The sequence below is a fragment of the Oryzias melastigma genome, linkage group LG18 (genome assembly GCF_002922805.2).
Source record: "Oryzias melastigma strain HK-1 linkage group LG18, ASM292280v2, whole genome shotgun sequence".
Lineage (NCBI taxonomy): Eukaryota > Metazoa > Chordata > Actinopteri > Beloniformes > Adrianichthyidae > Oryzias > Oryzias melastigma.
This window is the reverse complement of record NC_050529.1, coordinates 7,448,669-7,470,623: the sequence shown is the minus strand read 5'-3', so window position 1 is coordinate 7,470,623 and position 21,955 is coordinate 7,448,669. Positions and strand designations below refer to the sequence as shown.

At 39.5% G+C, this 21,955-nt stretch overlaps 1 long non-coding RNA gene across 1 annotated transcript in view; it reads left to right on the top strand.

Annotated features, from left to right (window-relative positions):
• LOC118600140 overlaps positions 1 to 18,807 on the top strand; it is a 68,980-nt gene extending 50,173 nt beyond the window's left edge. The window contains exon 3 of the long non-coding RNA XR_004949701.1: positions 17,738 to 18,807. This is a non-coding gene — a long non-coding RNA (uncharacterized LOC118600140). The remainder of the gene's footprint in view (positions 1 to 17,737) is intronic.
• Positions 18,808 to 21,955: the final 3,148 nt, after the last annotated feature.

Sequence of the window (21,955 nt, the reverse complement as noted above, 5' to 3'; positions counted from 1 at the left end):
GTGCTGGCTGTTTGTAAAATCAAGGGTCTGCAACCCTCGGGATGCAGTACTAGTCTAGTACTGGTTTCCTTAACCAGGATCCAGTACCCTAAACTTAACCTAGTACTGATTTGTGTGCGGTACTGAGTCTGGTACCGGTTCAGGTCCAGTACTGCATCTGGTCCAGAATCGGGTTTGGGGTTAGGCTACCGGTACCCAAACCAGGTACAGAGTCTGGTACCGGTTCAGGTCCAATACCACATCTGGTCTGGTGTTGAATTTGAGTTAGGGTGTCAATATCGGGTTTGGGTACCGGTGCGCTAGGTGTCACAGTATTGGACCGCTTCTGGTTTGCGGCCTGGAGGTTGGGGACCTTTGATTTAATGGGAACAGTCAGTGCGTCAAAAAATGACAACCCAAAAAGTGATTTGGAGGGATTCTTAGCCCAAATGTCAACATGTTGGACCATTACCTGTATATGAGAATTGGACCAAGCGGATGTGATGTCATCCATGGAAAATGACTTACTTTCATCTCCAACCAAAAGAAGTCGATTCAGTTACCATTTTTTGGGGGATAGGGACGCCGCCATGTTGGAACCGGACATCATCAGTACTTGATCCAAGTCGGTCTGAGTCAATGTTTCTATGACAACCTCTGTCTCCAATCAGGAGTGAGCTAGTTGGAAGTCCATGTGCCTACCACTTGAAAGGGGGCTACACCAAACATGTCGAACAAACTTTTGACGTACTTTTATTAAGACATCTGATTGGTTCAACAATTTGAACTAAAGAAAAGATATGAAAAAAAGAGAATTATTAAGAACATGTTAAACTAGAAAAATTGCATTACCTACGATAATGCATGTGTGAATGCATTATCGCGCTAATGCGGTTGTTGTAAATTGCGTAAATTGCTTAAATTTGCAGTAATTGCTTAAAATGTGTAACGTGTATTAAGTGCTTAAAGTGTGTAAAGTGTGTAAAGTGCTTAAGTTGCATTAACTAGCATTAAAAGCTTAAATTGCGTTAATTCGCATAAATTGCGTGAAAATCGTAAAATGTACGAATACCAAAAGTTTGTGCATTAATGTCCTGAACGTGCTGAACGTTTTGATACCAATATTGTAAAAGTTTTAAGGTGCAGTAAAAAGTTTTAAATTTTCCCATTGACTTAACATGGGCTGAAAATTCGCATAAATTGCGTAATATCGCGAAAACTGTAAAATTTGCGAAAACCAAAAATACAAGCAGTAATGTCCTTAACGTGCTGAACGTTTTGATACCAAGATTATGTAAATCGCATAAAGTGTCCTTGAGTTTTTACGTGCCGAAAAACGTACAGAAGAAAACGTAAATGAAGAATCTCAATAGTGTGAATGCATTGAATGCATTCACACAATAAATATATTCGAGCAAAAATAGTTATTCTGACAAATAGAATGACTGAGTACTAGGTGTTTATTTCCCTATAGGAGGTTACAGGGTTTTGAATTCTTGGAACCAGCAGGTACTTACTGTCTGGAACATGAGTCCAATTCTCATATACTTGTGTTTTTTCACACCTTGCACAGTCACACAAACCACTTCTGCCTCCAACTCCACATGTACCAATACTTTGGACGCTGATTGTTGGCACTGAATTGGAACTTTTATAGATTTGGCTCATTAATATGTACGAGGCGTGTGTGCAGCAGCTCTTATAATGAGATGCAGCATGCAGATTTACTGACTTAACTTCACCATGTGTCACCGCCGCTTCTCCCCAACTCGGATCCCTTTATTCCCAAGCGCCGTGACCTCTGTCCACCCCTACTTTTTAACGGCAAAAGTCTCCCCAGAGTTCCCTCCTCCACTATCACTTCCTGTCACCACAAATCACGGCAGCAGAAAGTCTAAAAGAATCTAAAGAAAAAACAATGAGGGACTCTTGGTTTTTGCTCGATGAAACAGCAGCGAGTGGAGTAGTCCCAACAAAAGTAGCTTTGATAACGCCGATGTAAACGCGAACAACAAGAATCCCACTGATCACATACATTTTTCCCCAAAAACACGACCAATAACAGCCACAAACAAGACGGTGGCAGTAAAAGCTTCAGCAGCAGAAAACATCCTCTAACACCACCTCCTACAATTGCAGAGTCTGCTAGGCCTGTTATTATTTGTGCTATCAGTCTGGATTTCATGTTAGATTGTCAGCTTTCCTCATTATTGCACTCCGCTTCGCCCTCTTTCATGCATTTTGCAGCTGCGGCGGGGCGAACATCTGAAAAGCCGAAAACTCTGGATTTGCACGGCGGGCCAAACGGCACCCAGTCATTTCTCTGCTGCACCCGATCATCTTCCCTCTCCATCCCACTCCTTCCCTTCTCTCCGCACGGCTGTCAACCACAGCAATCAGGCAGCATCTTCAACCGCTGAGAGGAGCGGTGCAGAAAGCATGAAAAGGAGGAGGAGGAGGAGGAGAAAGTGGGGAGAGGAAGATTAAGGAAATAGATGTAAGAGTGCAGCTGCTTGACATTAGGAGGCCAAATCAGACTGGCCTTTCTGGCTGCAGATGACACCCACATTTCAGAAATTAAATGTCATTTTATTAGAGATATTTGGAGGGTTTTTTTGGTCCACAGATTGTCAGCCTGTATGTAATTATGATAGTATAATCCTCAGATACAGTTTTGTAACTGTAGCTGCGTTTCTTTTACAAAACTTTATCGAAATGTCTTAAAAACACAATTTCACAATTACATCATGTTATTTATTTTATTTTTTTTTAATTGACGTGTTTCCAGTAGGCAAATTTATAATTGCAAATCTGATTTCCGCTATTTTATATTCAATGGAAACGTAGCTAGAGGTTAAAAAAATAAAAGAACATCATGACTGAGCTGAAATATTGTTCTTATCCAGGCATCTGTCAGAAATGTTGAGCCGCAATCTGCTGTTTTTAACTAACAGATTAACCCTTTTATGTATTTTTATGTACTATTGATTATTATTTTTAGATGTAAGTTCTTACCATGGGTTGTTTTAAAGAATGAGTGCTGTCCAGGAAGCACTTTTAATTTCATTGTACCTGTGACAATGACAAATAAACGATCTCTCTGTCTATGAACGGTTCAAAAGCCAAAACGTGCCAAACGCAGGTTCTTGAATACATGTTTAGCCCTTGATGTTCACACTGGACCAGTCAGGAGGGGCTTCTACTTCTGTTTCTGCTCTTAAATAGTGCATGTCTGCCATCTTTACTTGGAAGAGCCCTGGTACAAAATGTCTAAACGGCGCAATTTGTACACATAACAGAAGCATTTTGGGTAATGGTCTAATGGTGCATTCGCACTGAACATGTCAAATTCGCGTCTGCCGCCTGTCTTTTGACGCCTGTCAAATTCATTGCTCAAACTAGCTCACTAAGCTATCCACCGTACGGCTGGCTAGCTCAATGAGCTCTGTGACGGGCTGGCGAACAGTAACTGGGACAGTTTCCGGGAACCCCCCGTGGGTTGATAAAATGCATGGAAGATCAAGCCGCCATCTTGAATGCGTATTCCTACTCTTCGACCTAGTCACTGAAAACATCATGTGCCCAAAGCTGGGTCCCTGATTGGTTGATGCGCTGTGTCAAGCTCGCCGCCGAAATCGCACTGCGCCCGCAAATTGTGTCTTTACATCAGCTTAAAAATTGAGACTTGACGCCTTCACCATAAAAATAAATGCACCATAATAGTGTAAATCTTAGTCTGTGAGTAGATCTGAATATAATCTCAACCATGCATCAGATATGCATTGTGTTTCCATGTAATACCCATATAATAAAGCATTTGTCTGTAGAAAAGTTTAAAATGTCAATCATCTGTTACACTTTGTACAAAAACATCAATCTTCTGTGTGTAAATTTACCACACGTTTATAAAATTATAATTTGTGAATTTAACATGTGCGTGAATTAATCACACGTTAACAGATTTACCATGTGTGCGTTTACAATGTGTGAATTTACCACACATTTATAAAATTTGCTTGTGTGAAGTTACAATGTTCTTGACTTTACCACGTGTTTACAAATTTTCAATGTGTAAATTTACCATTTACCATTAAAATTGAATTATTTTTTAAAACTTAAGTTATATTTTTGACCTAAGCATAAACAAGTTAATAAAACCTCAGTGGTCCAACTTTTTTTACTCTTAAACTTAAACTTGAATATCTTTTTAATCATTTCTTCAGTTTGATTCAATTTGCTTATATCTCGTTTTATTTTGAAATATCATGTAATAGATTATAAAAAGATCATATTTGTCCCAAAAATAAAATTACTGTTTTACTTAAGTTGCTGCTTTTATAGAATTGCTCAAAGTTTAAAGTTTCTCTTTTGCAAAAACAGGAAAAAAAAAAAGATCTGGATTCTGTCAAATTACAGGAATTTTTCAAGCATGTGTGGGCAGTTCAAAAAGCAATACTCTTCCGACGGGAACTTTTAAGTGGAGCTGGACCGGAAATTTCCAGGCGGATGGTGTCGGTGGAGATTGGAGGAGAGTGAGCGATGATGAAGGAACCACAGACCAGTGGAAAACGGCGAGGAGAATGGAGAGGGAGGGCCGCGATAAGGCCGGGGGAGGAGGAGGGGGGTGGAGGCGGCGGTGAGTGTCGGAGCAGCAAGAAGTGACGGCGCCTGATCTCTATTGATCACCACAGACAGCTTCATTATCAGCACTTACTGGACTCACAGTGAATTCACAACGACTTCCTCCTGTGTGAGGATGATGGTGTGTACGTTGACCCGGCGGTGACGGTCGTGTCCTGGAGGATGAGGACGCTGCCGCCTCCAAAACAGACTTTATGTGAACTCCACAAACAGATTACTATCGAAACCAATCAAAAAGATCATTTACGTTTTACTGTTGGGTCACATGACAGTTTGGAGTCGATGTACGTATTTATAGACATGTCTGTAGTATATGTATTACCTTTGGTGGATGCAGCAACACTTGAGCATCATTTAAGCATCTGAACTATTTCAAATGACATTCTGGCACCGGATAAAATCCAAATGGTATCCAAACATAAGAGACACTGAAAGATGGAAAGAATATTGGATGTTCTCAACCGTAAAAGAAAGTTAGAAATGAAGGAAATGAGTTTGTCTAAGTACTTAGACTGAAACCTCCCTCTGTGTACGACATTTACAGATTAATGCAGCTTTTTAAGGTCATTCTGTCTGTACAAGAACTGGCGGCTTTCTTCTCTTTTGAATTTATTCCTATAAAATTAATGGAAGGAAATGTACTAACAAGTATTTGACATAAAGAAATACTTCACTTTAATATCGATTCATGTAAAACCATTAGAAGGCTAATTCAAGCTGTTAATGTTGGATCATTGAGTTGTTGTTTTTTCTTGAAACTTTTGGCCACTCCCCCTGAACAGCAGTTAGTCATTCCCGCAAAAATGTGGTAACAAGTTCTGGCCAATGTTTTCCCTATCCAAACCCTAATCTCTTTAAGCTCTGTTATAAGTTATTCAAGTATAAATAGTTAACATTTCTAAGATAGACAGAATTTTACAGTCTATGGGTTGGATCAAATCAGTGATTTCAGAGTCGTGCAGCTAACTCATTGACTGTCAACATTTGTGCAGATCGGTCATGTATTTTTTTTTTCTTTTTATAAGCAAGTAACAACAAATCTTTTCTTTAACTCATGTTTTTCGAGACGTACATAGAAAAAAGTTGTCATTCTTATGAAAGAAAACCCAAATGTGTAAGAAAAGGTATGAGACTATACTCTATGAGAAAAACCTACATTTATAGTTAAAAGCTACTTATAAGAATAGAGCAACACTTTAAAAAAGCCTAAATATGCAATAAAAAGCTACATTCAAGAAAAAATTTAATTAATAAGAAAAAGCTAATTATGCATAAAAAAGCAAAATTTAAGAGAAAAAGCTACATTTACTGTAAAAAGGCTACTTATACAAGAAAAGCTTCATAAAGGCTAAAAACCTTTATAAGAAAAAAATTGTAATGTGAGAAAAAGCTAAATTTATTCGATAAAGCTACATTTATCATATAGAAATACATTTACAAGAAAAAATGTAATTAAAAAAAGCTGCATTTAAGAGGAAAACTTATATTTTTAAAAAAAAGCTAAATTTATATATAGGGGAAAGCTACATTTATGAGAATAAGCTACATATACAAATAAAACAGCTATGGAAAAAGCTCCAAATCTGCTTTTTTGAGAAAAAGCAACATTTAAAAAAAATAAAACTACATATAAAAACAAAAGCTGCATTCATGGAAAAATCTACATTTGCGAAAAAAGCTCCATATGTGCGAAAAGCTACATTTACGAAAGTAAGCTACATAGGTGGAAAAAGCTACATTTGTGGGAAAAGCTGCAGAACTGCATTTATGAAAAAAGCTACATATACAAACAAGAGCTGTATTTATGAGAATAAGCTACAAAACTACATTTATGAGAAAAATATAAATTTATTTAAACAACAGTAATTAATATGAAATATGTGAATAAAAAGCTACACTTATGAGACTTAACTGTATTTAAAAGAAAAACAAAGTTATAAGAAAAAGCTACATATAAGAAAACAAACCAAACTGCAAAAGGTTCAAACAGAAACTGTAGTTTTAAATGGTTATAGAAGCTGACCAGATTCTATTTTAATTTTTACTACATTTAGCAAAGCAATATTTTAAAAAGAATCAAACAAGAAATGAATTTAGCAGTAAAATGTATAAAAGTGGTTTGATGCCAAAATATTAGAAAAGCAAACTGGTTTTCTGCATTAAGAGCTAAAGACTGCAAGTTGTTTCTTTGAAATATATTTGAAGTTTTGTTTTTTGCGCTACATTGCTAATACTTCAAAGCTAATTTTGTAATAAATCACATTACATTGGCAAACACATGTAAAATATCTGGTTTTATGGCTACTATAAGAGCATTGATGTTTAAGAAATCCTTCATAGTCCAGTCTAGATCATACATTTACACAAATAAAATTAGAAAAGCGTTTTGTAGAATTTTAGTCAAAATGAAAAAAATGCAGATAAGAATTTGCACCTCTAAACTTTAGTTTTTATTCTCTGAAGGTTTTTTTTGGCTCATTTCAGAAAGAAAACTGATCAAAACTTCCACCATGGAAACACATTTTTTAATATCTGGTGATATTTTTTTTACCAGAAAAAACTCTTATTTCCAACAATTCCACAATGCAATTTCTTTTTTCAATAAAGATTCAGTTAAGCATTGGAACAAAATTCAGCAATAGTTGATGACCTTTATATAAAACGAGGCTCCAAACCATGAAAACAAAACAAGAGAAATGTCCTCAACAGAACTCCAGCTCCAATAATCAGAATGCATCTCTTCATATTACTTTTTTAAACTGCTTTATTAAAAAATCCTGCTGCACTCAAGAAATGATAAATTATGGAAAAGTTTCTCTGCAGGATGTTTCTAATTTTGGAAATAATATTTAGGTCAAGGATGTCCTTGAAACTCCAAGGTTTCCCTCAGTTTTGAACACAAAAATGATCCTGATTAACTCAAACTGCATTTTTTGAAGAAGTAAATAGCTAATGAAGCTATTTAAAGACAAACTATTTCATAGTTTTCTGTATTTATCTGAAGGTTTACACAAATAGAAAATGTTATTTGTTATCCCTGTAAGAGTATGTCTAAAAATATCGGTTTCATAACAACAAGCAGCAAAGCAACCTTTCTTTCTTTTAGTCTTGATGTCTATTAAAGACCAGTTAAGCTATTGTTTTTGCGAGACTGGACTGAACAAAAACGCCTCGAGAAAATTGAGTTTTGAATTTGTTGTAAAGCTTTAAACAGCGGTGACTCATTTAATTTGATATTTGAAGAAACCCAGTTAGGCGACAGAGCTGTGACTCTTTCTGTCAGGCCGCGGTGCTAAAAAGAAAACCCGGAGTTTGTCTTTGCTCTCCTCCATTAATGCTGAATAATAAGCAGTTCTATTAGGCATCCAAAACCTCAATTTACAGCTCACTGTTGAGTGCCCATTATGAGACCAGTAACAGAGGGAAAAAGGGGCTGATTTTGGACACCTCTTTGGTCGCCTGGCAACTACATATAACCAAGAAAAGCCATAAAAAAACTAGTGAAAGATACTTTATCACACCAAAAAAAACATGTTTTAAAAATGTTTTTTAAAATATTGAATTGGCCTCTAAAAGTTATTCTGAAATGCAAACATAGAACAACATCCATGACTAAATTAGCATGTCAGCTAGCTAAGGAAACTACAAACGTGTAGCAACATCTATGACTAAATTAGCATGTCAGCTAGCTAAGGAAACTACAAACGTGTAGCAACATCTATGACTAATTTAGCATTTTAAGCTAGCTAAGGAAACTACAAACGTATAGCAACATCTATGACTAATTTAGCATTTTAAGCTAGCTAAGGAAACTACAATCGTATAGCAACATCTATGACTAAATTAGCATTTTAAGCTAGCTAAGGAAACTACAAATGTATAGCAACACCTATGACTAAATTAGCATTTTAAGCTAGCTAAGGAAACTACAAACGTATAGCAACATCTATGACTAATTTAGCATTTTAAGCTAGCTAAGGAAACTACAAACGTATAGCAACATCTATGACTAAATTAGCATTTTAAGCTAGCTAAGGAAACTACAAACGTATAGCAACATCTATGACTAATTTAGCATTTTAAGCTAGCTAAGGAAACTGCAAACGTATAGCAACATCTATGACTAAATTAGCATTTTAAGCTAGCTAAGGAAACTACAAACGTATAGCAACATCTATGACTAATTTAGCATTTTAAGTTAGCTAAGGAAACTGCAAACATATAGCAACATCCATGACTAAATTCGCACTTTAAGCTAGCTAAGAAAATTGTACACATATAACAACATCTACAATTATACATGACCAGCGTAAAGCGTTAACAGTGGTCACACAAACACAACCGACCACAAGATTGCAAAAACTGTTTAAAACTGCAACTTGTTTGGCTTTTTTTTCTCCATTGAAGCTGCTTTATTTTTTGGTTGTTTGAGGGTAGTGAAAATATTTGTAAATTTTAGAAGAATCAGAAAAAAAATATTTTTTTATATTTTTGGCAACTGAGTTTTTTTTTGCCAACAAACGTCCACATTTCTAATGTGTTTATATCATATGTCATATTGTTTTGTTCATATTCAGCTAAAGATTTGTGTGTTAAATGTTCACAATATTGCTGAAACAAATGTGTGAGCAACAGGGAAACGCTACTTTTTAGTTTGTAGTTTCTCAATGATGCTGGGACATAGACAAATGCAGGCTATGACATGTCTCATAGAAACCGCCTAACCTCTGGCTCTCACAAAATAACACCAAACCCATCACCAATTTTCAGTACAGAGGACAGTGATTGGTCAGTCAGTCTGAGTCACGTTTTTAAGGCAACTACAGTCGCCAGTCATGAGTTATCTTGTTCAAAGGCCACACCCCTTTCACTGAAAGCAGCTAAAGAGAATCTGTCAATCAAATGTTCAAGGCGGGGCCAGAGGGCACCACATGCTTTTAGTGAGGCATCTGATTGGTCAGTTTGTGACTTACGATAAGGAAAAAATATCATGACAAAAATTTTGAATTAGCAAGAATATGTTTAGACAAACATATCCCGAAGGTACTTCCTGTTTGGAACACAGGAAGTAATTACTGTCCAGACATTCTACAGTCTATGTGCTGGAAGAAGTAGGAGGTGATAGATTGACATTCCTCGGAGGAGTTTACATTTCTATAAGATTCTGAAGGGGATTTTTTTAAGGGAAATTCAACATAGTTCCTTCTACCTGAGGTATAAGGTCAACAAAATGTGGTTGTGGTTGTAGACTTAATCCAGTGGTAATTGTGTACATTTTTTGTGAAAATCCCTGAAATAAAAGTTCTCTTTTCCCATATTATGGGAAAACGTTAAAATCGTCTAATTTCACACTTTACCACAAAATGGCCACCAAGCCGTAAGTCCTGTGGGCATCCCATAATAATTTCCTTATTTCCTTTTGATATCCCTAACACCTGATTTTTTAGTTTCAACAGCTGTGTTGTCATTACTTATGTGCGCAAAACTTTATCGAAATTCTAGGAATTTGAAATGACAGTTTCCATTAAATCATAATTTTGCATTAAAGAACAAACCGACTCATTCGATAAGTCATTAAAAATATGCCGATGGATGAGACTTTTTTTAATTCACTAAATGGGGGCATTTGGATGACATCACTGAAGAGCGGCGAACGTAGTCCATTTACAGTCTCATCAGATGCACTGAGAAGCTCGTTTTAAATAGTTTTAAATAATTACCATTCTAACAAGTGAGCAGCTTGATCTCTTTTTCTGTTTGAAAATACGGCAAGATCCGTTTAAGTTTGTGACGGCACTCGCGGTCATCCGTAAAGGAGACTTCTGCGTCTAATTCAGTGGGGCTGTCATGGAGCAACCTGCTGCTACCGTCTCCAGTCACCAGAGGGAGCGCTCACCAGAGTTCTGAGCTCACCACCTGCCATCACCTGGACTCATCAGCTCAGCTGTTCCCCATCACCTCATCACCTCCTCAGCTCATAGTCTGGCTCCACCCTCCACTCCCCGCGAAGCTTTGTTTGTGCCACCCTGCCTGCAACTCTGAGCGTTTACTCCTGACCTGATCTTCTGCCTCCGACCCTGCCACTCTGATTGCCTGCCGCCTGCCCCTGACCCTCGCCTGGACTCTGACTCCTCTTCTCGCTCGTCTCGGATGATCCCATGCCCGTGTATGACCTCTGCCTGTCTGATCCTGCTTATTCTGTGGACTATTAATAAACCTGCTGCACGTGGAACCAGCTGTCTGCCTGTTTGTGACAGGGGCGAAGATGAAACTTTGGTTGGTGATTTTACGGAGGGGCTCTAAAATTCCGTGTGATATGCAGCTTATAATGAGCTGTGATGTCATGGGATCCCTGGTGGCGCTCAGGACAGACACTTCATACCAAGAAGTGCATTTATTTCGAAAGAAGTGTTTCCATTACAGTTTTTCGAAAAATTTCTATTTCAATATGTCCCAAAAATCACCTCCTCTAAGCACAATAATGTTCTTTCAAAAAATGCAAGTTTTTGTGGTGTTTCCATTAAGAGAATTTATTCTTAAAAATCAAAAGCTAATGAAAACGCAGATATTGGTTTTTGAGCCCCATTTGAAATTTTGGCCCTATTGATTTTTTTGACCATTTCACCACTTTTAATGGGAGTTCATCACACTGTAAAAAGTGAAACATGGATCAATTAACAAAATTTTGGTAATTTTTTACATTTAAAATTTTCTAGTTCTCATCAAATGAAAATTTCTTCTTTCTTCTTCAAACGTGACGCACACCGTGTGACCCAACCAAAGTCCCGTACTGTCATTCAAACACACCGTCCTTATAGTCGTTATGTGGTAAATCAGGAAACGTGAAACTAAAAGAGGAGTTTTTATGATGGCTGCATGTACTTTTTCTTGGCTCGGCGTTTTAGCTGAAATGAAAGTGAGTGACGCTGCCCACTCCACATGCAGCCATTACATCAATGAGTGCCCCATCTGAATGCATTGAATAGTGAATAGGATGCAGATAATGTGGCAGAGGGAATGGAAACAGGGTATAATACACGTTCACTTCAAATCTCCTTTCTTTCCTTTTCAGCATTGCCCCCCCAGCACACACACACACAGCGCCGTGCGCTTCATATCTTCCTTTCATTACCTGGAGAGGAAGCGGTGGAGGGGAAGAGGAAGGGGGTGTGGGGGGGTTGAGATTGAAGGTAGTTAGTGGTTGTGAGTCAGAGGTGTGTGTGTGTTGAGGTGGGTGGTGGTGGGGTGACAAAAGAAGGGAAGAAAGAGTGAGTGAAGGTTGGTGCGGGGTTGCCGTGGTAACGGGGAGCGGGGTCCTCGTTAGCCCAGCAGGTGCTAATAGAGATAACAAGGGGGTGTTGAGGTGGGAGCAGGCGAGGAGGAAGGAGACCAGACCACAAACCCCGTTTTACCCCACTCTCCCAGCATCCTTTGCTCCTGCCGTCATTCTTCCTCGTCAGTCGTTCCCGTCTTACTCCTCTTTTTTTGTTTAAAGCGTTTTTACTTCAGCTGCACTCACTTCAACAACTACCGGCTTCTTCTTCTTCTTCTTTTTTTTGCCTCCCTACTCAAGCCCCTCTCGTCTTTTCCATCCTGTCCTCCATCCGTCCCCGCAGTACTTCAAGACGGAGAGAAAATGAAGTCCTTCAGGAACTCCCCAGATGAGGAGGAAGACAAGCCTGGAGACGGAAAATACAAAAAAGACATTCAAATCAATACCTGTGTTTGTTAGCCCCCCTCCCCCACCCGTCAGGGTTTCTATATCGTTCTTGGTAAACACGCACACTCCTGCTCCGGCCGTGAACCCGGCAGACGCTGCCATTTCCAGGTTGTTTTCTCTTCTCTTCTTTTTATATTTATTTATTTCTCCCCGAGCTGCTCCGGCCATTTCACCGTCTGCGACAAAGCCTCTTCAACCGGAGCGACGGGCCGGATCTTCCACCATCGCTTCATGCTCTTTCCAGCTCATACAACCTGATGCTAATTAAAATTACGAGTGCTCAAGGCCTGGCCACTTAGCGGCAACAAAGACAACATAGGGACCCTACTCAGGCACTTCACATCAATGCAGCCAGACGTGTTCAAAGCCAAAGTTCCTTCGCTGGAAATACGTCTCAGTTGTGGAAATGTATTACAGGACTGAGCATAATTCAGTCTCGCTGCTTTGCCAGGGTAACTCATTAATGTGCCGTCAATAAATGATCAGCTTCGGCGCGACCCGCTCCCTTCACTATTCGTTACATATCTACCGTTTTGCTGGAAGAAACCGAGACACCTGACCTTTTGGTAATTAGGATTATTATATGCAGGGAGCATACGTAGGGCAGCCAAAATAGCCCAAGGTAAACCTACACCTTTACCCAAATGCTAATTCGTCCCTTAACGGACGATCTCCATGCTAATACAATAATGCCTTCAGTTAGAACATTCCAACCACAAAAGAAACCACTTTTGTTGAGGGGCCATGTGCGTCTTTGCTGGGATCCGCCCATCTGCCAATCAAGAGACAGAGTACGCTCCAACAATGCACCAACTTTAGCTTTGATCAGATCTAAACAGATGAAGTAAAAACAAAAAAAGGCCTCCAGCAGCGTTGTATGGCCCCCCCCCGCCCACCTTTGACCAGCTTATCTCCTTCTTTTTGCTTCTGTGGCACTTTTTAAAAATGGCGGCTTTTCTGTTGGTTTTATCTCCATAGCAACCATTTTATGTTTTGGTCGCCTGGGCATACCGAACAGATCAAAGTGAGTTTCAGAAGAATCGATAAAAGTAAACTTTTGGATCTCCTTAGCAACGGAGGTTATTAGCTAACCACGCTCACATTCCTGCTATGTTCCTATCTGGAACCAATTTTTTGTACATGGGGTTCAAAAATATGTCCAGATGTTAGGAAGCCGCATCGCTCGATGGATTGTTGGAGCATTCTGGGTATTGTAGTCAGAAGCCTGGCAGAGTAATATTTCCTGTGTTTCAACATATTGAACGGTGAAAGTGAGAGTATTGTTTTGTATTTTATCTGTTACACCTAAATAATAGTTTAGGTTTGATTTTTTTTTAAAGAATCTATTTTTCTAATGGAACTCAGATGGGTTTTTACAATAGGTAATATATCGACATGGAAAGTCTTTAATAATTCATTGTCTTCTGTCTGGTCACTGTCTTCCCTAAAGCAAACACTTAACCCACTATAGAATATAAAACCTGTTTACCAATAAAAGGCTATAAAAATACTGAGTAGACCTTTAAGGTAACCTTTTACTAGTGTGGGTTTATGCTGAAGTGGTTGTTAGTCTGAGGAAATGCAGTGGATTTAAAAGACCCACCTCATGATCTGATCTATGTTCCTCAAAGTAAGGGCTCGCTGGTTCTTAAAATCTACCAACCTGCCTGTTTTCCAGCTGTCCTGGATTGGGTCAATCAGAATGAGGAGATACCAGAATCTGAGGAGGGAAGGGAGATCCGGAGAACAGGCAGGGTGTGGTAGATCTTCAGGACTAGAGTTGGACAGCCCTACTCTAAATATTAGACCAGATTGAGGTTTGATTTTATGTCTTTTTGTGCTCGGTGGTACACTCCAGAAAATGGTTTAACCCAACGTCTTTCTACTTCTAGAAAAAAAAGATAATTCTGGAATAATATTCCTGACTTTTTATTATTCATATTTATGTTAAAAAGTTGCTATTTTAAAGTTTTAAAATTAGGATTATGCTATCTTTATGGACTATTTTGGTATTTACTAAGATTTTTTTTTGGCTTTTTTGGAGTTCAGCTAATATTTTAGCTTCATGCTAACTGGTTTGGCTAATGTAGGCTTTTTTTATTTAGTTTTTTTTGCTGTTTTGGAGTTTTGCTAATATTTCAGATACATGCTAGCTCTTTTGGCCAGTTTAGTCTTATTTTTCAATGTTTTTTAGGCTGAAAGTCAGGCTAATGTTTACCCGATAGCTGTTTTGGCTAATTTATGCTTTTTTCCAGTTTTTTTTTTTTTTTTTAGATTATTTTGAAGTTAAGCTATTTTTTCAGCTACATGCTAGTTGTTTTTGCTAACCTAAACATCTTTAGGCTGATTTGGCATTTGGTTAATATTTTATCTGGCTATCAACTTCAGCTTTTTCAACTACTAGCTTCAGTAATTTCAGCTTCAGTGATTTTAGCCATCAATTTCAGGATCTTTAGCTATCAGCACTAGCATCTTCAAACAATTTTTTTCAAGTCAAAAGTTTGTTTTCTCTTTACAAATTTGTATGTTTCTTAGTTATAGTCACTGCTAGAATATTTTTGATATTTTACAGTTTCTATAGTTTGTTGCTGAAGGTTGGAATGCAGACGGTCCAAACAGGAAATACCCGCTGGCTCCAAGAAGCCAAAGTCCTGTAGACTTTTATAGAGAAACAAACAGCCATTGCTCAGTTACAGGGGTGGAGCTATGGGGGGGTATCAAAAAGCTTTTGCCCTCACCCCATTTTTAAGTAAATATTAGTATCAATATTAACAAGGATAAAGAAATCATCAATACAAGCTTCTTTAATAGCATTAGCACCTTAGCTAAAGGAACTGTTGTTTGAATGTTAGTATCAGTAACAAGACTCATATTTGTGAACCTTATTTGTAAAGGCCGTCCACTCTGAAGTTGTCATTTGCTTCTCGTCTAGAGTCTCCTGCCCCACCTCCCCAAATAAAATGTCCTATCTCCACCCCTGCTTATTTATTTTATTTGTCAGAATAACCGTTCTTGTCTTGATTTGGGTTGTGTATTGACAAAAGTCTGGTGATACGATACGTATCGCGATACACATGTCATAAGATTACAAATATCCCAATATATCTCAAGACAGTACCAGTCAATATTTCACTATATTTTTAAACTATCTGAATATTAATATTTTTTTTCCAAAAAGTAGAATTGTGAAATACATTTTATTTAATGATCAGAACATCAATCAACACAACTGCATCTCGTAAACAAGTTTCTTTCACCCAAATAGATTCATTGTGGTTTTCTTTTGATAATTTAAGAAACATTTAAGTGGGAAAGAAAAGTAAGACTGAACTACATGTTTGCTTTTAAATAATAATTAAATATTGCCCTAAATAGTATCGCCAAATAAAGTATCGCGATATTTCACAAAATCGATATTTTCGTACACCCCTAGTTTTGATACAGTTTTTGTAACACAATTTTGATTATCCAAATGTTTGTCAATGTATTTTGTTTTTGTGTAGTGGAAGTTTTTCAAATGGACCAATCAGATGCCTTAATAAATGTAGGAGGAGCCTGCTGGTCCTCACGTCCAACATTTGAAATGTTTAAGTGGTACGGGTGTGGTCTTCCAACAACGACTTCCTGATTAGCAAGTGTGGTTGCTATAGAAATTACCGACTGATGAATTCTAGCTTCAACATGGCGGTGTCTGTATTGTGAAAAAAAGGCAACTAAATTGACTTCATTTTATTATAACTGGAGTGACGTCATATCCATTAGATCTAGTTGTCAAGTACAGTCAATGGTCGTGAAAGATGAAACCTGAAACACTAAAAGTAGAATCTATGGGGCCGTTTTTTCATGGAGTGCTGAAGGGCGGTGCAGTTACAGAGGTTTAATGGCGGTGTGAGAGACATCGTCTTCGCTCATGAATTCCATTTTTAAAGCCAAATTGGTTTTATAACTGAAATATATCTAAATCAATAGCGAATAAAAGTGGAAGCTTCTGCACAAATGAATCACGCTCGGCTCTTTTCAGAGGCAGCCTGGTCTCAAAAGAGCCGAAATCGCATCAACGTCGGCGCAGTTATGGGACATAAGGTGAGACCTGAGCCGCTCAGGTAGTCAACTGTGACTGAAGTGATGGGGTTTCTAAAAAATCAAAAGATGCAGAATAAAGAACATCAGTAACCAGATTTTTGAGAAAATGAAAGTGTTCCCTTATGGTCCAAGAAACACCATAAAGCACATGTCAAAGTCGAGGCCCGGGGGCCGGATCCGGCTCAGATCATTTTATTTTATTGTTATTAATGGCCCGATGTTATCTTGTGCTTATTTTTAACTTGTATAATTTTGACAGAATATAGTATTATGGAGAGTAAAATATTGAAAGTTATTTAAAATTATGGATTTAAAGTTTTAAAATGTGCATTCTGCTAGCTTTTTGGACAATTTTGACATTTACTAAGATTTGTTTTGGCTATTTTGGAGTTAAGCTAATATTTCAGCTACATGCAGGCACTTTTTCCTAAATTAAGCCTTTTTTTATTTTTTTGTTTATTTTGGAGTTCAGTTAATATTTCAGCTACATGCTAGCAGTTTTGGCCAATTAAGTTTTTTTTTTTTAGTTTTTCAGGCTATTTTGGAGTTTAGTTAACATTTCAGCTATATGCTATCGGGCTAACCTTTTTTTAGGCTAATTTGGCGTTTAGCTAACATTTCATTCAGCTATCAACTTCAGCTTTTTCAGCTATCAGCTCAAGCATTTTTAGCTATCCATTTCAGCATCTTCAGCGGCCAAATTCAACTTTCAGCATTCACACTAGTATTATCGCAGGTAATGATATATATCTAGTTCATAATTATGTGGATAAGTTACAGTTTTAAACTTTGAAAATTTAATTTCAGAGCATTCAATAAATGTTTATCCTGTTCGGCCCGCGACATACGGTATTTTTTGGATTTTGGCCCCCTGTGTGATTGAGTTTGACACCCCTGCCGTAAAGTAATACTTATCAAAATGTGTTTTATTTGCAAATATACAAATTTTAATGACATCCCATTGAACCATGAATGGAACAAAGACGTTGTGAACAAAAACAAACATGTTTTGACATCAATATCCTTACTATTTTTCTTTGAAATGATAACAGAGTGCATCCAGACGACAACCGGTTTGATAATAAGACATCAGATTGGATTTCTTTAAAGCTTATATACAAGTTGTAGAATTGGGTCTCTGCAAAGCAATCAAGATGAAAGGCTTCCTACAAATGGCATATTTTATTGGATGTGCATGTAAAGATAGAGGATGGATGAGTAAGTGCAACGATGCCAAGACACACGAGCAGAAGAGAAACTCTAAGAACTACCTCACGGACTGCCTTTCTGTTTTCTCGTCTCCACACAAACCAGGTGTGCACCTGGCGTCTTCTCCTCCTTCTACCTGTCACCTCAGGGATGGAGGGATGAGTGAGTACCGGTAAGGGAAAAAAAGAGAAATTCCCAGTGGAGTAGACATGATTGCAGACATTCCTTGGGTGTGAGTTGCAACAATCCCTCCCCTTTAATCCCGCCCCAGTAAAAAAAAAAAAAAAAAAAGAATACGAGTCCAAAACGCCCCGGGCCAAACGCGACCCCGAGTCTAACACACACCCAGGCACGCTCCCATTCACACAGAGAAAGTGCACAGCCGCCTGAGACGGCAGGATAAAGACATCACCTGTCACGCTTGTCAGCTCGTGCCGCTCTGCAACAAAACCGAAGTGTTGGAGTGGGCAGCCCAAAAAACGGCGAGACAAAAAGAACTGTAATGGTGGGATGGAGACATCATCCGTTACACTCAACTGTCAACTGTCCAAACACAGCCGCCCACCTGTCCTCGCAAACACGCACCGCGAACACACATCCGAATCTGTAAACACACCAATTACCTGACAGCAGCATGGGGTCTGGGGGAAATTGCAGCTTCATTATCATAGCAGTTATTATGTTAACCCACATATCCGAGGCATGGCCGCACTGCCGTGTGTAATGACGGGGTCAGGCGCCGGGGGCTGACACCATGTCCGCGAGGTGGAGGGAGGAGGTCATGTTATGAAAATACATGCGTCGGGTTGGAAAGGTAAAGGTGCGTCTGTCGTAACGAGTGTTTAGGCCGTGCAAATGAAAGAGTGCGCATGCATTCCTGTAATAGTACACCAGGTATTTCCTCAGAAATGGCAGGAACAGTAGGAGTTTTTAAGGAGTTTTTTTTAAGGATTACTGGTGTGGATTCTCATCAAGTCGAGGTCTACTGGGCGATGGATTCCTGGAGACATTTTGTTTCCAATCACTTTACCTATAAACCACCAGTCTACAACTGAAGTTATCTTGAGGTGTCAACTGAGAAACAGACTAAATTTATCCTGGTTGGTATAAACCAAGTTAGTCTAAATAATCCAGTGAGGCTAGTATCTCGAAGCGCTTGTACTATCCTAGATAAACCCAACAAGACGGAGCGTTGAACTTTTTTCTCAATGATTTTTTATTTTTTCTGTTGTCCGTAGCAGACATGAAATCCTGTCCAACTTCATCCATATTTGTCATTGGATGGAAAACACGCCAATGTAAGGCTTGGGTCATTTTAAGATGAGAGATTAATCAAGAAATTATTCTATAACTAGGTTTTATTAAAGGCTCCCAATGTGGACAATTGTGATAGAACTTAATAACATGTTTGCAAAGATATTGATTAATAGAGATTGATAAATAAAGGTGTTTAAATTGGCAAATAAACACAGGCAAATAGGCTTGGATAGAAGCAAAAGTGCACAGAGAGAGTCAAACATGGCTGAAGTAACTTACCATTTTGAAAGGTTTAAAAAAACTGTTTCCGTGTTTGTGTCAACCCTCCTTTCTGTGAGTCTTTTACCTTTTTGGTCAACTTTCCCCAATTACTGCCTCCAGTCCTTGAGAGGAGCCGTGAAGTGATGCCGAAATTGGAAATTGCATTGTTTCACTTTCTGTTGTTTCTTAAAATATCCATATGTGGCGTCAGGGTGTCACGCATTGCATCAGGGAGGGTAAATAGAAATAAATCACAATGTTTGTGTTCAGTTGAAATACTGTGTTTGCTGCAGGTGGAGCGAAAGAAACAGTTAAAGAGCCTCTCCAATCAGCTTTGATCTATTATAAAATTATGATCCTGCCTTTTTCTGCTAAAATTAAAAAAAAGAATTCTAGGACATAGTGTCTACAGAGCGGCAGGAGTTCATTAGAAATGTGTGGGCAGGACGGTTGGCGCAATTCCATGCTGAAACCTCTGTTCTCTCACTAGCTTACAGCCCCTGTACAGTTTAGAGAATTTGGTTCTGGAGCCACATTCAACCTGTCTGATCTCAGGTGGGCCCCTCCCAGGCCCGGCCCTGGGCGAAAATAGATTTTAGCACCCTCCACCCCACCCCCGCATAAAACCAACCAAACAACTAATCTGCCTGGAATATGCTGCAGTAAGTATTTATTCATTACACTGGGCATAAAACTTCATTTTAATAAATTGATGTGAATCAGGACCAAACAACTTAAATGCTGATTGTAGTTGTGACATCACAAATACGCTGGGCGTAAAACTTCCTTTTTTTCAAATTGTTGTGTATCAGGACCAAACAACTACCCACCCCCCATCATAAATTCTCAATGTTTTGAAAAAGTTTTAAGCTATCAAAAAAAAGAAAAATAGCACAAAAAGGCCATTTTCATCAGAGCAGGTCCTTAAAAGTTTAATTACAGAAGCTGTTCATGCTAACAAGACGAAAAGGACACTGAAACATTTTTCTCCCATTTTTAAATCCTGCCAGTTCTGATCCAATAAATGGGTACTGCTGTTACCATGGCGACAGGACACCTCAGGTCTTAAACTGTGAAGTTGTGGCCACCTGAGTCTGGGCGGATTCAGCGGGGGGTGATGGTTTCCCGGTGAAGCGGGCAGCTCTGGCCATGTCCCTGCAGCGTCACAAGCAATAAAAAAAATCCCACTTGACTTCTTGCTTGTTCTTGAAAGTCAAATTGTGTCTTTTAGTCGGCAGACACACACCTCCCAGCCCTAATATGGACTCCGTCGACGGCTCTGCTGCCAGCCGAGCTCAAAGGCCGACCGATGCCAGGGATGTTTTCATAGTCTCCTGACCCCGACGATTGAACGCTATTTGTTTTAGAATAATTCTCCAGTGTATTAGCAGGCCCCTGGTGTTTGACGAGGCCGCTGCTATAAACACAAGCTGTGTTTAGGTTTGAGCGGGCCCAGGCATTCCTGAACGACAGCGAAAGGCAAATAGCTTGGCGAGGCTGGCGGTGGAATCGAATATTGGATCTGCCCAAATATGGAAGCGGCTGTAAAACAATCCCATCAACAGCAGGACTCTTTCAGGAGCGTTTCTGTGGGCGTCCAAGCAAGCGTGCCCGCACATCCACAACAGTATCACCATTTAATCAGGGGAGTGGAGAGAGGGGAAAAAAAGCCCATAATGCACCAGAGAGACAATTAGCCTAAAAAACTCACAACGTTGTGTGCGCCCGGTCATGTTTGCGTCCAACTTTTCCCTGTGTGTCTGCATGCTCTGCAGCCGGCTGTATGTACGCATGCCAGCCTGCTTGTTTGCTCACCAATCGAACACTCCCCTCGTGTGTGTGCATTGTCCAAAAAAACGCACGGATACACAAACGCTCGCTGGCATCTGGGCTGGCGTTTGCCTTGGCACGCCGGCTCCTCGCGTTCACGATCCGCACAAAGAGCCAGCGAGCTGTAATCCAGACCCGGCCCCGAGGTGTGTGTGTCGTCACGACACACTGGCTGTCTTCACTCAGTTGTGAAACACAGGATTTCAGTATTGCCGCGCTCATAACCCTACTGAGACGACGTGCGATCTCGCACACAGATGCACAATAATCACTGTTGCTCAGGTGCTGATATGCCTTTTGTGTTCTCACACATTTGTCACACCTGGAACACTCTGGCACGACTGGCTGTGATCCGTGCGTTTGATTGCGCGGGCGAGCCTGGTGTGGATTAGCTCAGCACGCGGACACTCCCGAGGGGGTGGAGTTGGGTGAAGGGGGGTTAATTAACAGTGGATACACAACTGCACGCGGACAAACGCACACCTCCGCCCGATAGACTCCGCAGCGGGACGCTCGTGTTGGAGTTCGTCCCCAGCAGGGACGGCAGTGCAGGTTTTAAGGAAGGCGCGTGTGAATGAGTGCGACTGGATGGTACAGATATAGAAAGTAAATTGGAATCGGGCTGACGGGGGGGCAACACGAAAGACAGATGAGCAGACAGACAGAACGCAAAGGTCAATAAACACAGTAAGAGAGACAGAATGCAAACAGATGGAGACTAACTGGCAGAAAACTAGATTGAGGGTTTAGTTTATGGGAAAGCAAAAACACAGATCAAGTCACCGACGGCGACGTCTTTGGTTTATAGAGATCGTCCTAAGATAGTCGTTTAATTCATCTTGAGACAGCACAGCGAGTAGATGATCAGAATCACTCATGTACACGAGTACAGGTAGAGACAAATTTGGTAACAAGCTATACTACAGTCTGGGTGAATACTCAAATCTGATTGGCTGCAGGGTTTTGGGCTAAAAA